Here is a 16624-nt window from a genome sequence, read left to right as displayed (position 1 = left end):
GAACTGTCTTCAAGGGCAGCCAGGCAATCGTTCTCCAGGTAGGGACACAGCTGATGGATCAGTCGAAGCTGAAGGAAAGTGCTCCTCACCACAACCGTCACCTGAGCTTCTAATGACAGCTCAGGGTCGAGGAGCACTCCCAAGCTGCGAACCTTGTCCCTAAGAGGGAGTGCAACCCCATTCAGGACAAGGTCCATGTCCCCCACCCCGAAGCCCGAACCACCTACCAACAGGACCTCCGTCTTGTCTGGATTGAGCCTCAGTTTATTGGTCCTCATCCAGCCCATTACCTCAGCCAGAGACCGGTTCAGTACAGCCACTGCCTCACCTGGATTGGTTGAAAACGAGAGGTAGAGCTGGGTATCATCAGCATACTGATGATTTTGCAGCCCACACCTCCTAATGACCTCTCCTAGCGGTTTCATGTAGATGTTGAATAGCAAGGGGGACAAAGTGGACCCCTGTGGAACTCCATGGCATAACTGCCATGGCGCAGAGCCAAAGTCCCCCAGCACCACCTTCTGGAATTGGCCATTGAGATAGGAGTGGAACCACTGCAAAGCAGTGCCTCCAACTCCCAATCCCACTAGCCTATCCAGAAGGATACCATGGTCAATAGTATCGAAAGCCACTGAGAGGTCCAGGAGAACCAACAGGGACGCACGACCTGTCTCTCTCCCTGCACAGGTCATCATACAGGGTGACCAAGGCAGATTCAGTACCATACCCGGGTGTGAAGCTGGACTGAAATGGGTCCAGATAATCAGTTTCATCCAAGAGTGCTGGAGTTGTCCCGCCACCACCCGCTCTAACACCTTGCCCAGGAACGGGATGTTGGCCACCGGTCTATAATTGGTGGCCATCTCTGGATCCAGGGATGCCTTCTTTAGGACTGGCCGGACTACCGCCTCCTTTAAAGGGGCAGGTACCCAGCCGTCCCTTAGAGAGGCGTTGACAACCTCCAGGATCCAGGTCCCTATCCTGTCCTTGGCTTTCTTGAGTAGCCAAGATGGGCAAGGGTCCAGTAAGCAGGTGGTAGGATGTACTTGTCCAAGCACCTTGTCCACATCATCAGGCCATAACAACTGAAATTCATCCATCAATTTGGACCAGACGGCAACATTGGCACCTCCCCCGAAGGCTCTGAATTACTAGTGGAATCCAGCTCATGACGAATCTAAGTGATTTTCTCCTTAAAATGCTTGGCAAAGTTGTCACAGCGGGCCGTCGAGGGCGGTACAGGGTCTTTCTTGAGGCCAGGATGAACCAGCCCTTGTACCACCCGAAAAAGCTCCGCCGGACGGCATTGTGAGGAGGCAATGGAAGCAGAGAAGAATTTCTTCTTTGCTGCCCTCACCGCCACAGCATAGGCCCGATAATAGGCTCTTAAGTGTGTTCGGTCAGATTCATCCCGTGATTTCCTCCACCTATGCTCTAGTTATCTCCCAACCTGCTTCTTCGCCTTAGCTCGGGTGTATACCAGGGGGATGAATGGACTCTGCCAGGCGGGAGAGGACACTTAGGAGCAATCGTGTCAATAGCCCTGGTCCTTTCCCCATTCCACAGTTTGACCAAGGCATCGACAGGAGCACCAGCTTTATCAACCGGAAAATCCCTCAGAGTCTTCAGGAATCCATCTGGATCCATCCGGCTCCAAGGGTGGACCAACACAATAGGGTACGCACCCTTACAGAGGGAAGGGCCGGCATCGAGCTTGAACCTCATGAGGAAGTGGTCTGACCATGACAAGGGAGTCAGACACAAATTCTTCACCCTCAGATCACCCTCTTCCTGCCCCATCAAGAAAACCAGGTCCAGCATGTGTCCACGTTCATGGGTTGGGCCTATGACATGTTGAGACAGCCCCATGGCTGTCATGGAGGCCATGAAGTCCTGAGCTGCCCCAGTCAGAACAGTCTCAGCATGGAGATTGAAGTCCCCCAGTACCAACATCCTGGGGGTCTTCAACACCAGGTCTGAGACAATCTCCGTCAGCTCAGGCAGGGAGTCTGATGGGCAAAAGGGTGCACGGTACACCAGCAGAATTCTCAATCTGTCTCGGTCGCCCAACGCCAGGTGTAAGCACTCTAGACCTGGTCTCAAAAGAACAGGAAGCCCCGCAAGGGAAATAGAAGCTCGATAGATTAAAGCGACCCCCTCCCCTCCCCTCTGGGCATGGCTGGTGCTGGACCAGATACCCAGGTGGGCACAGTTCAGAGAGGGATACATCCCCCCTCTCCCTCCCAGGTCTCTGTAGTGCAAGCCAGGTCGGCCCCCACATCCTCAATTAAGTCGTGGATGAGGAATGTTTAGTTATGGACTGACCTGGAATTGAGCAGCAGCACCGTCAGGCCTGAGGGGCAGTTCATAAGCATACCCGGAACCTTCCAGTTGGGGGGATAACCAGAAGGGTAAACAGGTGTCAGCCATCTGTCTCTCCTTCTTCTATGCCAACATGTTAAACCCCCAACACCATATCGAACATTGCCCAACACCACCCCAATGGTGGTGCCCACATGCTCCCCAGGCAAACCCATAGTAGCAGCCAAATGTGAATTCATTAAAACAATCCAATAAAATACAATTAAAATACAATTAAAACCCTCCAACCCACCCAATTACAAAACATACACACACACACACACACACACACAGAGTACCTGGCCAGCCCAGCCCCAGCCCAGGGTAGGGTTAGGGTTAGGAAAACAAGGTGTCCTCGCATGATTTTGTTGGTTGGAATGTTTTCATAATGGGCAGAAATGATGAGCTGTGCAGAAGGACCTGCTCATGGAAGCCTTTTTCAAAATCTCCCTCCTTTCAATGGAACATTTGCCCTATAGAAGGGTTAGGGGTGTGCACCAGGGTAGGGTTAGGGTTAGAAAATCGTGATGTCCTCGCATGATTTCGAAGGCTGGAATGTGTTTAGCATGGGCTGATGTGATGAGCTGTACAGAAATATCTACTCACAGAAGTCTTTTTCAAAATCGCAGTCTTTTCAATGGAACTTTTGCCCTATATTAGGGTGGGGGATGTACACCAGGGTAGGTTTAGAGTGAGAAAAATGAGCCATCTGGGAATGATTTTGATGGATCGAATGTGTTTAGAATGGGAAGAAATGTTGAGCCATGCAGAAAAAGCTACTCAAAAAAGGCATTTTCAAAATTGCCCTCTTTTCAATGGAGCTTTCACCCTGTAGAAGGGTTAGGGGTATGCACCAATGTAGAGTTAGGTTAGAAAAAGGAGTCTCCTTGCATGCTTTTTATGGTAGAAATGTGATTCGGATGGACAGAAATGTTGAGCTGTGCAGAATAAGCTACTCAAGGAAGGCTTTTCAAAATTACCCTCTTTTCAATGGAACTTTCACCCTATAGAAGGGTTGGGGTGTGTTCAAAAGTAGTGACTTCCGGTTGACATCGTGGTGAGACAGCTGTGAAGAACAGGGGCTCCCATAATCACGCCAGTAATTTGTTCCACAGTGAGCTGTGAGAGGCTCATCCAAGCCTTGTTGGGGCAGGGAATAGAAGCCCGAGCATACTTCTGGGCGCTGTGGGGTGGTGGTTCCACATTTACTGGGAGAAACTCGGGATTTTCTCAATCGAACAACACAGGGGAGAGATTCGCTCCCTGCAAGCCATAGACAACTGGGTATAGCATAGAATAACAGCTTGAAGTTCATTGGACCTGCTGGGTGAGCATTTCTACCTTTTCTAATATTACCCATGAAAGAACTGAAGCAGATACTAATCGGGACGAAGAAGAAAGAAAAGCCCCCTTGACGGAGAGAGGAATTCCCCTCCCCCACGGAATTTAAGCCGCGACTAATCTAGGGGAGAGGAACTGAGATTTGGGAAATATGAGGCTGGAAGGAAAGGTCTCTTTTTTTTTATCTCCCCAAGGGTGAAGAATCAGAATAAAAAACTTTTGTAGATTAAGTGATAGAAAAACAAACTTTACTTATCTTGACAAGCAGACGTTTTCTTTTTTCAGTCCTCTTTGTGATGTTACATAAAGACAAAATAATTCTTTGTTGCCACCCTGTGGCTATTGGATTTACAACAAGTCTCCTTCCTCTTTTCTCTTGGAGATTTTTTTTTCTTTTCTTCTTTTCTTTCTCTTTTTTTGTTGCTACCTTGCAATTACTAGCAAAAAACTACCATCACTATGAAAAAAACACACTCTTCCTCCTCTTCAGCACCTACATCAGCTGTTCAGAGTCCAACTCACCAGTATAAAGCCGCAGATGCCGAAAAATACCAAAAAGATCTACAAATGACTCTTGGGCGATTCAAACATCTTTAACAGCTATGCAAGCATCCCAAGAGGCTATGCAAAATTCTATATCAAAATTAAGCTTAGAACAGAGGAATATATTAGCAGAACAGAGGAACATGTCAGCTGAGCAGAACTTTGCAAATGAATAAAGAGAACGTCTTGACAAATTGGACAGCTCTATAAAGGATGTATCAAACCAACTGGCAGCTTTTCAACTCAAAACTGAACAGAATACACAAAACATACAACAAGCCCATGAAAAAATTGAAACAGTAGACAAAGAAACACAATTAATAAAACAAACAAGCAAGTCATTATGGGATTCACTTGCTATATTAATGATGGAGAAGGCATCTAATTATCTGAGATTACAGACCATACTCGAAGGAAAGAATGAGGACCTAAGGGAATTAATAATTACTATGCTGGCAGAGGCATTGGATCTGGAAAACAAAGAGGTGGGCATAAACATTGACCTTATTTATAAAGTGAATGCAAGTTATGCTAGGAAACACAAGCTTCCGAGGGAAGTCCATGTTAAATTTGCAAAAAGGTCTATAAGAGACAATGTTTTGAGGGCTGTACATGATAAACCTTTAAAGGCTGATGATCATCATGAAGTGACTGTTTTGAAGCAAATACCATGGAGGATTAGAGAAGGATGAAAGAAATATTTATTTCTTACTACAAAGCTGACTAAGAAAGAGATCATGTTTAGGTGGCTAATGCCAGAAGGAATATTTTTCACCTGGAACTTTTCAAGATACAAGCTGGACTCAATCTTCAAGGCACAAGAGTTTTATGAAAAATTTAGAAGCACATTTGAAGAGGAAGAATTGGTTGCTCCAAAAGAAGGAGGGAAAGGTGCTGAACCAATGGAACTAACAGCATACCACTCTGAAGAAGGAGAAATAGGGAATACAGACTTACAACAAGAGGAACAAACACTGGAACTAAAGGAAAAGAAAAAAGGTAGAAGTGTAAAGGTGAAACATAAGTAGATAAATATGTATTCTTTAAATATGGCTTTCAAAAGGGAAGGAAGAATTGAACTGCTCTCTTTAAATGTAAATGGACTAAATGGACCCTCTAAGAGGAGAATTTTCTCTCAACTTCAAAAACAGAAATTAGATATAATTTGCCTACAAGAAACACATATTAAGAAACAACATAGTAAGCTTTTGGAACATTTTAAGCTTGGAAAGCTATTTATATCTTCCACTTCGCAAAAGAAAAGAGGTTTAGCATTATACATCAAGGAAAAATTAGACCCTAAATGTATATTAGCTGATGAGGATGGTAGGATTCTGATGGTTGAAATCACAATGAAACTTAAAAAGGTGCTTTTACTGGTGATTTATGCCCCAAATGACCATCAGGAAATGTTTTACCAAAAACTACATGCTTTATTCTTACAATTGGACTACCAGACCATGTGTGTAATGGGAGACTTTAATGCAATTGTGGACAAGAAAATGGACCATAAGAGTGAGATTAAGGACAGAAAAGGCAGGAGGCTACTTTCAAAGTCTTGTTCTAATATGATTGAAGAATTTAGATTGGTAGATATCTGGAGACATAAAAACCCAACCTCTGCTAAATATACTTTCTATTTGAATAGACTTAGGTCATGATATAGAATTGATATGGTTTGAATAACCCCAGACTTAGTACCAGACCTGCTAGAAGCTGAAATAGAGGCAAATGTCTGGGCAGATCATAACCCTGTATCTATGTCATTGAAAGGGACAGTAAAAATGCCCAGATGGAGGTTAAACAAAGCCTTATTAAAGGATAAAAAAAATCACAGAATAAGGAAATATGTATTTCTATTGATGCATTTTTGTGGATTGGAAGCCGCCTCGAGGCTTAGGCGAATGGAGAGGCAAATAAGTTGTCTAAATAAATAAATAAATAAATAAAATGCTAATATTCTTTCAAATAAATAAAACTGAAGAAACCTCTTTGTAAAATGTCTGGGATACAGCCAAAGCCTATGTCAGGGGGCTGATAATAACATACTCAGCAAAAATAAATAAAAGGAGAAAGCAGGAACAAGCTAAAATAGTAGAGGAATTGACAAAATGTGAACAAGAACTACAGGAAGATCCATCCAAAAAAGGCCTTAAGGTACAAATGAATATTCTAAAACATAAACTGAACCTCCTGGATACAAACGAACTCACTAAGCAAATGAAATTGACCAAACAGAACTTCTTTGAAAATGTGAATAAACCAGGGAGATGGTTAGCTTATAAAGTAAAGAAGGAAAGAGAGAAGAGACCAATAAGTAAATTGAAGGATGGAGAAGGACGACTGCAAGTACAAAGTATACATATCAAGAAAATAGTGGAAGATTTCTTTGCAAAGCTATACCAGAATGATGAGATTTCAACAGAGAAAGTAAACGAATATATCCAAAAGGGAGACCTGCCAAAGTTACCGGAGCAATACCAAAAAGTATTGAATCAAGAAGTAACAATCACAGAAGTAACAGAGGCAATTAAGAGACAAAAGAATGACAAAACTCCTGGCCCAGATGGGCTACCAGCAGAGTTTTATAAATCCTTTGAAGGAATTTTCGCTATGCTTCTTAAGGATATATGTAATGCAGCATTGTTAAATGCTAAAATACCAAATACTTGGACAGAGGAAAATATTACATTAATACCGAAAGAAGACATGGACTTGATGCAGATTCAAAACTATAGACCTATATCACTATTAAATGTGGATTACAAAATTTTTGCCTCCATAATGGCAGAAAGATTGAAGAAGTATTTAACAGACTTTATTCACTCAGATCAAAATGGTTTTTTACCTAAAAGACAAATAATATGAGAATTATCCTGGACATCTTAGAATATTACGAGATACATACGGAAAAACCAATGGCACTGTTATTCATGGACGCACAGAAGGCTTTTGACAATGTTAATTGGCAATTTATGAAGCAACAATTAGTTCAAATGGAGTTTGGTGAAAAGTTCATTAATGCGATATTAAGCATCTATCAGAAGCAGTCTGCTAGGATTATAATCAATGGAGAATTTACAAATATTATAGATATACAAAAGGGTACAAGACAAGGATGCCCGCTATCACCACTGTTGTTTATATTGATCTTAGAAGTGTTAAACAGAAATATCAGGGATGATATGGACATTAAAGGTACTAGAATTAGAGATGAAAGCTATAAATTGCAAGCATTTGCAGATGACCTAGTTTTCATAAATGTGGAACTCTTAGTAACAATGCCTAAACTCCTACAAAGGATTGAAGAGTATGGCGAGGTTACTGGGATGAAAATAAACAGAGAAAAGACGAAATTGTTAGTAAAAAATCTCACACAGGAGCAGAGAAAAATTCTGGTGGAACAAGTAGACTTTCAGATTGTTAAAAAGGTTAAATATTTGGGAATTTATCTTACAGCTAAGTGTACCACTCTGAAAGAAGACAATTATGATAAACTATTTAAGGATATTAAGAGTGATTTGGAAAAATGGGCTAATTTGCAATTTCCCTTGCTGGGAAGAATAGCACTAGCTAAAATGAATATATAACCAAAGCTTTTGTTTCTATTCCAAATGATTCCCATAAAAGTTGATAGAAAATTTTTTGATGATTTAAATTTTCATATCTCGAGATTTATATGGAGAAAGAAGAAACAAAGGATTAAACTAAAAATACTTCAAGAGGCTAAAAAGAATGGGGGCTTTGGTCTCCCTGACTGGATGCTGTATTATCAAGCTTCTGTTTTAACGCGGCTAAAAGAATGGATAACCTTAAGAAATAAGAGAATATTATATCTCAAAGGGCATGATTTGCAAATGGGTTGGCATGCTTATATGCGGTATGAAAAGGGTAAGGTACATGGTTCTTTTTTAAGTCATTATATTAGGAAATCATTAATGTCAGTGTGGGAAAAGTTAAAGACAAAATTGTATAATAAATTACCAAGATGGCTTTCGCCTATGGAAGCTCTTGTATATCCAAATGCATTGAACTTTGAAGCAATCGTAAGATATGATGACATTTTGGATAATAATGGAGGATTGAAATTGAATCAAGAAATACAAGAACAGGGATCTAATATTTCTTGGTGGCATAAGGTGTAGATACAATTGAGATATGCTAAAGACTATAGAATATGGGGCTTTTATAAAGATTTAACAGCATTTGATCAGGTGATGCTTAAATCAGATGAGAAAATTATTAAAAGACTATATAATTTCTTACCAGACAAGAGAATGGAAGATGAACAGGTTAAGAAAACTATGGTAACGTGGGCACAAAACTTTGGATATAATATTGAATTAGAAAAATGGCAAAAGCTTTGGAAGAGAAATATTAAGGTAACATTAGCAACTTCACATAAAGAAAACTTGTATAAAATGTTTTATAGATGGTATTTGTTGCCAAATAGACTTGCCAATATGTTTCCAAATATGTCAAATGGATGTTGGAAATGTAAACATAAATTGGGTAACTTCTATCATATGTGGTGGACTTGCGATAAAGTGAAAAAGTATTGGATTAAAATACATAAATGGCTTGAGGAAATGTTACGAAAATCCTTAGCTTTTAGACCTAAAGTTTTCTTATTAGGCATTATACCTGTTGATATTAGTAAACAAGAAATGTACTTGATTTTACATCTAATTACTGTGGCGAGGATTGCATTTGCCCAACACTGGAAAAGTGAAGAACCACCTACTGATGAACTGATCCTAAAAAAGATCTTGGACTGTGCAGAAATGGAGAGATTGACTTTGTCATTGAAGGAGAAAGAAGATACTGATTTCTTTCAAACCTGGGACTCTTTTTATTATTGGCTAGAGAAACAGGACTTCATATAGACTCAAATACGTTTTTAAGTTATCACAAAAAGAAAAAATGTGGGGGCTGATACAGCAGGTCCAATGTTTCTGATGATTGATGTTGTTTTTAGTTTTTCTTTGTATTAGGGTTATTTAGAATAAAACTTTCAAATACTTTGGCCACCTAATGAGAAGGAAGGAGTCCCTGCAGAAGAGTCTAATGCTGGGAACAATAGATGGCAAAAGAAGAAGGGGATGGCAGAGGATGAGGTGGCTAGATGAAGCAGTTGGTGTGAGCTTGGGTGGACTCCGGGAGATGGTGGAGGACAGGAAGGCCTGGTGGAATGTTGTCCATGGGGTCGCGATGGGTCGGACACGACTTCGCGACTAACAACAAGAATAAAACTTATTTAAAAAAAAAGGATAGGGCTAGGTTTAGAAAAACGAGGTGTCCTTGCATGATTTTGATTGTTTGAATGTGTTTAGAATGGGCAGAAATGTTGAGCTGTGCACAAAAAGCTACTCAAGGAAGGCTTTTCAAAATCTCCCTCTTTTCAGTGGAACTTATGCCCTCTGAAAGGGTTAGGGGTGTGTGCCCGGATAGGGTTAGGGTTAGAAAAATGAGCCATTCAGGAATGATTTTGATGGATCAAATGTGTTTAGAATGGGAAGAAATGTTGAGCTATGCAGAAAAAGGGTAGGGGTAGGGGTAGAAAAAGGAGGTGTCCTCACATGATTTTGATGGTTGCAATGTGTTCAGAATGGGCAGATATGATGTGTTGTACAGAAATATCTACTCAAGGAAGCCTTTTTCAAAATCACCCTTTTTTAAATGGAACGTTTGCCCAATATTAAGGTGAGGGGTATGCACCAGGATAGGGTTAGGGTTAGGAAAACGAGCCATCCAGGAATGATTTTGTTGGTTCGAATGTGTTTCGAATGGAAAGAAATGGTGGGTTGTGGAGAAAAAGCTATTGGAGGAAGGCTTTTCAAAATTGCTCTTTCTTTTTTTTTTTTAAGAAATTTTATTAAAATTTTAAACTAATACTAAAAACATCAATCATCACATACATCGGACTTACTGGGTCAGCCCCCTGCTACATATTTGTTAACATTCTATAATCATATTCAAATCAGTTTATAATAACTTAAAAACATCTCTAAATCTATGCCAAGTCCCATTTCTCCAGCCAATCATAGAAAAAATCCCAAGTTTGATAGAATCAGTGTCTTCTTTCTCTTTCAGTGATAAAGTCAATCTGTCCATTTCTGTGCAATTCCGAATCTTTCTTAGATTCTGTTCATCGGTGGGTAGTTCCTCACTTTTCCAGTATTGAAAAATGCAATCCTCGCCGCTTTGATTAAATGTAACATCAAATACATTTCCTGTCTGTTAATATCTTCCGGTATGATGCCTAACAAGAAAACTTCAGGTTTAAAAGCAAAGGGTTTTTGTAGTATTTCCTCCAGCCATTTATGTATTTTAATCCAATACTTTTTCACATTATCACAGGTCCACCACATATGATAAAAATACCCACTTTATGTTTACATTTCCAACATCTGTTGGTTGGCGGATCGGGCTTCGGAGAGGGTGGATTTGACCTGGTCCTGAATGGGGTTGCACTCCCTCTTAGGGACAAGGTCCACAGCTTAGGAGTACTCCTCGACCCGGAGCTTTCATTGGAAGCTCAGGTGACAGCGGTGGCGAGGAGCGCTTTCCTTCAGCTTCGGCTGATTAATCAGCTGGGCCCCTACCTGGAGTATGACTGCCTGGCAATGGTGACACACGCGCTGGTGACTTCCCGCCTTGACTTCTGTAATGCGCTTTACATGGGGCTTCCCTTGAAGACGGTCCGGATACTTCAATTGGTTCAAAATAGAGCTGCCAGGCTGCTGACGGGGACGGGGCGTTATGTTCACATGACTCCAGTCCTCTGTCAGCTTCACTGGCTTCCCATTGAAGTCCGGGCACAATTCAAGGTGTTGGTTATGACCTATAAAGCCCTAAACGGCTTGGGTCCTGGTTACCTGAAGGAGCGCTTACATCCATATATGCCCAACCGCCTCTTGAGATCTGCGGGAGAGGCCCTTCTCCGGGAACCCTCCATGAAAGAAATTAGGAGGGTAGGTACTCGGAGGAGGACTTTCTCTGCGGTGGCGCCCAATCTATGGAATGCGCTCCCCAGAGAGGTCTGCCTGGCGCCGTCATTATTTGTTTTTCGGCGCCAGGTGAAGACCTTTTTATTTAAACATCATTTTAATTGTTAACAATATTTGCTTATTTATCTGGCCAGGGCAACTTCTTTTATATTTTATATTTTTTATTTATTTTATATTGTTAAATTTAATTTTATATTATTATTTTTGTATTTTATTGTATGTTATTGTGTTGGAAGCTGCCCCGAGGCTTCGGCAAGGGGCGGCATAGAAATGTTCTAATAATAATAATAATATTTGGAAACATCTTAGCTAATCGACTTGGTGACAAACACCATCTATAGAAAGTTTTATATAAATTTTCTTTATACGAAGTTGCTAGTGTTACCTTAATATTTCTCTCCCATGGCTTTTGCCAATTTTCTAATTCAACATTATATCCAAAATTTTGTGCCCATGTTATCATAGTTTCCTTAACCTTCCATTTTTCTGTTAAGTAAAAAATCATATAATCTTTTAATCATTTTCTCATCTGTTTTAAGCATCACTTGATCAAACGCTGTTAAGTCTTTGTAAAACCCCCATACTTTACAATCTTTAGCATATCTCGATTGCATCTGCACCTTATACCACGAGGAGATATTAAATCCCTGTTCTTGTATTACTTGATCTAGTTTCAGGCCTCCATCCTTATCCAAGGTATCATCATACCTTATGATCCCTTCAAAGTTCAATGCATTTGGATATACAAAAACTTCCATAGGTGAAAGCCATCTTGGTAGTTTATTATACACTTTTGACTTTAGCTTTTCCCACACTGACATTAATGATCTTCTAATAAAATGACTCAGAAAAGACCCATGTGACTTAGCCTTCTCATACCACATATAAGCATGCCAACCCATTTGCAAGTCATGACCTTCAAGATACAAAATTTTCTTATTTTGCAAAGTTATCCATTCTTTTAGCCAAGTTGGAACAGACGCTTGATAATACAACATCCAATCAGGAAGACCAAAACCCCCGTTCTTTTTGGCTTTCTGAAACATTTTTAATTTAATCCTTGGTTTCTTTTTTCTCCAAATAAATCTCGAAATTTGAAAGTTTAGGTCATCAAAGAATTTTTTATCAATTTTTACAGGAATCATTTGGAACAAAAACAAAAGTTTAGGTAATATATCCATTTTAACAAGTGCTATTCTTCCCATCAAAGACAATTGTGAATTGGCCCATTTTTCCAGATCACTTTTAATATCCTTCAATAATTTATCATAATTATCTTCTTTCAAAGTAGTACATTTGGCTGTAAGATAGATTCCCAAATACTTAACCTTTTTAACAATCTGCATATCTACTTGTTCCTGGAGTCTTTTTTTTTTTTTCTTCCGTGAAGTTTTTAACTAACAATTTTGTTTTTTCTCTATTTATTTTCATCCCCGTAACCTCACCATATTCTTCAATCCGTTGTAAAAGTTTAGGCATTGTTACAGAGGGTTCCTCCATTATGAAGACCAAATCATCTGCAAATGCTTGCAAGTTGTAACTTTCATCCCTAATTCTAGTACCTTTAATGTCCTCGTCATCCCTGACATTTCTATTCAGTACCTCTAAGATCAAAATAAACAACGGGCAACAACGGGCATCCTTGGTCTTGTGCCCTTTTGGATCTCTATAGGGCTTGTAAATTCTCCATTAATTAGAATCCAGGCCGACTGTCTTTGGTAAATACTTGATATCGCATTCATAAATTTTTCACCAAACTCCATTTGGGCCATCTGTTGCTTCATAAATTGCCAATTAACATTAACAAAGGCTTTTTGGGCATCCATAAACAGTAAAGCCATTGGTTTTTCAGTATGTATCTCATAATATTCTAAGATATCCAAAAGGGTTCTCAGGTTATTCTTCATTTGTCTTTTAGGCAAAAAGCCATTTTGGTCTGGATGAATAAAGTCTATTAAAAACTTCTTTAGCCTTTCTGCCAATATGGAGGCAAAAATTTTGTAATCCACATTTAATAATGATATAGGTCTGTAGTTTTGAATCTGTGTTACATCCATATCTTCTTTCAGTATTAGTGTGATATTTGCCTCTGTTCAAGTAGTTGGTATTTTAGCATTTAACAGTGCTTCATTACATATATCTTTTAAAAATGTAGCAAAGATTCCTTCAAAGGATTTGTAAAACTCAGCTGGCAGACCATCTGGGCCAGGGGTTTTATCATTCTTTTGTCACTTAATTGCCTCTATTACTTCCGTAATTGCTACTTCTTGATTCAATAGTTTTTGACATTTTTCTGGTAGTTTTGGTAAGTCTCCCTTTCAGATGTATTCTTTTACTTTCTCAATTGAAATCTCCTCCTTCTGATATAACTTTTAAAAAGTCTTCCTCTATTTTCTTAATTTATGCACCTTGTACATGTAGTTGTCCTTCTCCGTCTTTCAATTTCAAAATCAATCTCTTCTCTTTTTCTTTCTTTACTTTATATGCTAACCATCTCCCTGGTTTATTAGCATTTCTGAAGAAATTCTGTTTGGTCAACTTCATTTGCTTAGTAAGTTCATTTGTGTCCAAGAGTCAATTTGTGCTTTAAAATATTCATTTGGGCCTTAAAACTTTTATTTGATGGATCTTCCTGCAGCTCTTGTTCCCGTCAACTCCTCTACTATTACTGCTCACTCTTGTGTTTTCTTTTTATTTATTTGTGGTGAGTATGTTATTATTACTCCCCTGGCATAGGCTTTAGCTGTATCCCAGACATTCTGTAAAGATGTTTCTTCCGTTTTGTTTATTTGAAAGAATACTTGCATTTCTTTATTTATCTTTTCTGTAATTTTTTTATCTTTTAACAACGCTTTGTCTAGGCTCCATCTGGGCGTCCTTACAGTTCCTTTCAATGATAAAGATACAGGATTATGATCTGCCCAGACATTTGCCTCTATTTCAGCTTCTATCAGATCAGGTACTAAGTCTGGAGTTATCCAAACCATATCAATTCTAGACCACGACCTATGCCTGTTTGAATAAAAAGAGTATTTGACAGAGGTTGGGTTTTTGTGCCTCCAAGCATCTATCAATCTGAGTTCTTCAATCATGTTGGAACAAGACTTTGAAAGTACCCTCCTACCCTTTTTTCCTTTACTGTCATTCTTATAATCCATTTCCTTATCCACAATTGCATTAAAATCTCCCATTACACACATAGTCTGGTAATCCACTTGTAAAAGTAACGTATGTAATTTTTGGTTAAAAGTTTCCTGATGATCGTTTGGCGCGTATATCGCCACTAAGAGCACCTTTTTGATTGTAATTTCAACCATCAGGATCCTACCATCCTCATCAGCAAGAATATATTTAGGGTCCAGTTTTTCCTTAACAAACAGTGCTAAACCTCTTTTCTTTTGAGAAGCAGAAGATACAAACAATTTTCCTAGCTTTAGACATTCCAGAAGTTTAACACTTCGTTTCTTAATATGTGTTTCTTGTAGACAAATTATATCTAATTTTCGTTTTTGGAGTTAAGCAAAAACCCTTCTTCTCTTAGAAGGTCCATTCAGTCCATTAACGTTTAAGGAAAGCAACTCAATTTTCCCTTCCCTTTTAGAAGCCATGTTTAAGAGAATATGTGTGTGTGTGTGTGTGTGTGTGTGTCTACTTACTCTTCACCTTTACAGTTCTACCTTTTCTCTTCTCCTTTGGGTCCAAAGTTTTACTTCTTGTTGTGAATCAACAATTGCTATTTCTCCTTCCTCAGAGTGGTACACTGTTATTTCCATTGCTTCAGTATTTTTTTCTCTTTCTTTTGAGACACTGGGTTCTTCCTCTTCAAGCATAACTCTAAATTTTTTGTAGAACTCTTGTGCTTTGAGAATTGAATCTAGTTTATATCTTACAGTGTTCCAAGTGAAAAATATTCCTTCTGGTGTTAGCCACTTAAAGATAATCTCTTAATCAGTTTCGTAGTAAGGAATAAGTATTTCTGTCATCCTTCTCTAACCCTCCATGGTATTTGTTTCAGAACTGTCACCTCATGGCAACCATCTCTCTTTAATGGCTTCTCAGGTGCGGCCTTCAAAACATTGTCTCTTATAGACCTTAGAGCAAATTTGACATGAACTTCCCTCAGGAGTTTGTTTTTTCTGGTTTAACTCAAGTTGACTCTATATATTAAATCAATTCCCATACTCATTGCCTCATTCTCAATCTCTGAAAGCTCTGCCAACATGCCAGTCACTAGCTCTTTTCACCCTCTTTTCAATGGAACTTTCGTCCAATATTAAGGCGAAATCAGTGTAGGGTTAGGGTTAGAAAAGGAGGTGTCCTCACATGATTTTGTTGGTTGGAAAGTTTTTAGAATGGGCAGAAATGATGAGCTGTGCAGAAATATCTACTCAAGGAAGCCTTTTTCAAAATCGCCCTCTTTTCAATGGAGCTTTCACCCTGTAGAAGGGTTAGGGGTATGCACCAGGGTAGGGTTGGGCTTAGAAAAAGGAGGTCTCCTCACATGATTTTTATGGTTGAACTGTGTTTCGGATGGGCAGAAATGTTGAGCTATGCAGAATAACCTGCTCATGGAAGCCTTTTTCAAAATCGCACCCTTTTCAATGCAATGCACCCTTTTGCCCTATATTAGGGTTAGGGGTATGCACCAGGGTAGGGTTAGGGTTAGGAACATGAGGTGTCCTGGCATGATTTTGATGGTTGGAATTTGTTTCAAATGGACAGATATATTGAACTGTTCGGAAAAACCTGCTTATGGAAGCCTTTTTCAAAATCTCCCTCCTTACAATGGAACCATCACCCTATGTAAAGTTTAGGGGTGTGCACCAGCATAGGGTTCGGGTTAGAAAAACGAGGTGTCTTCGCATGATTTTCATGGTTGGAATGTGTTTAGAGTGGGCAGAAATGTTCAGCTATGCAGAAAAAGCTACTCAAGGAAGGCTTTTTTAAAATCTCACTCCTTTCAGTGGAAGTTTTGCCCTATATTAGGGTTGGGGATGTACACCAGGGTAGGGTTAGGGTCAGAAAAATGAGCCATCCGGGAATGATTTTGATGGTTTGAATGTGTTTAGAATGGGCAGAAAGGTTGAGCTGTGCTAACTAGCAACTTATGTAAGCCTTTTTAAAAATTGCCCCCTTTTCAATGGAACTTTTGCCCTTTAGTCGTGTTAGGGGTATGGTTGGGGTTAGAAAAATGAGGTTTCCTGGCATGATTTTGATGGTTGCATTGTGTTTCGAATGGGCAGAAATGTTGCACTGTGTAGAAAAAACTACTCAAGGAAGGCCTTTTCAAAATTCTCTTATTTTCAGTGGAACTTTTGCCCTATATTAGGGTTAGGGGTGTGCACCAGGGTAGGGTTAGGGTTAGAAAA

At 39.6% G+C, this 16624-nt stretch overlaps 1 protein-coding gene and 1 long non-coding RNA gene across 2 annotated transcripts in view; one reads left to right on the top strand and one right to left on the bottom strand.

Annotated features, from left to right (window-relative positions):
- Positions 1-16624, top strand: part of LOC123028859 (interleukin-23 receptor-like) — a 56667-nt gene that overhangs the window by 26375 nt on the left and 13668 nt on the right. The gene's annotated exons all lie outside the window — the stretch shown is intronic.
- On the bottom strand, positions 2822-15683 carry LOC123028871. Its single transcript, XR_006415785.1, has 3 exons — positions 15579-15683; positions 5859-5863; positions 2822-2893 (listed from the first exon to the last, which is right to left on the bottom strand). It is a non-coding gene; the product is annotated as an uncharacterized LOC123028871 (long non-coding RNA).

This window comes from Varanus komodoensis, unplaced genomic scaffold, assembly GCF_004798865.1.
Source record: "Varanus komodoensis strain SLA01 unplaced genomic scaffold, ASM479886v1 scaffold1, whole genome shotgun sequence".
NCBI lineage: Eukaryota > Metazoa > Chordata > Lepidosauria > Squamata > Varanidae > Varanus > Varanus komodoensis.
Note: the sequence above shows the minus strand (reverse complement) of the source record. Positions and strands in the feature narration are given on the sequence as shown.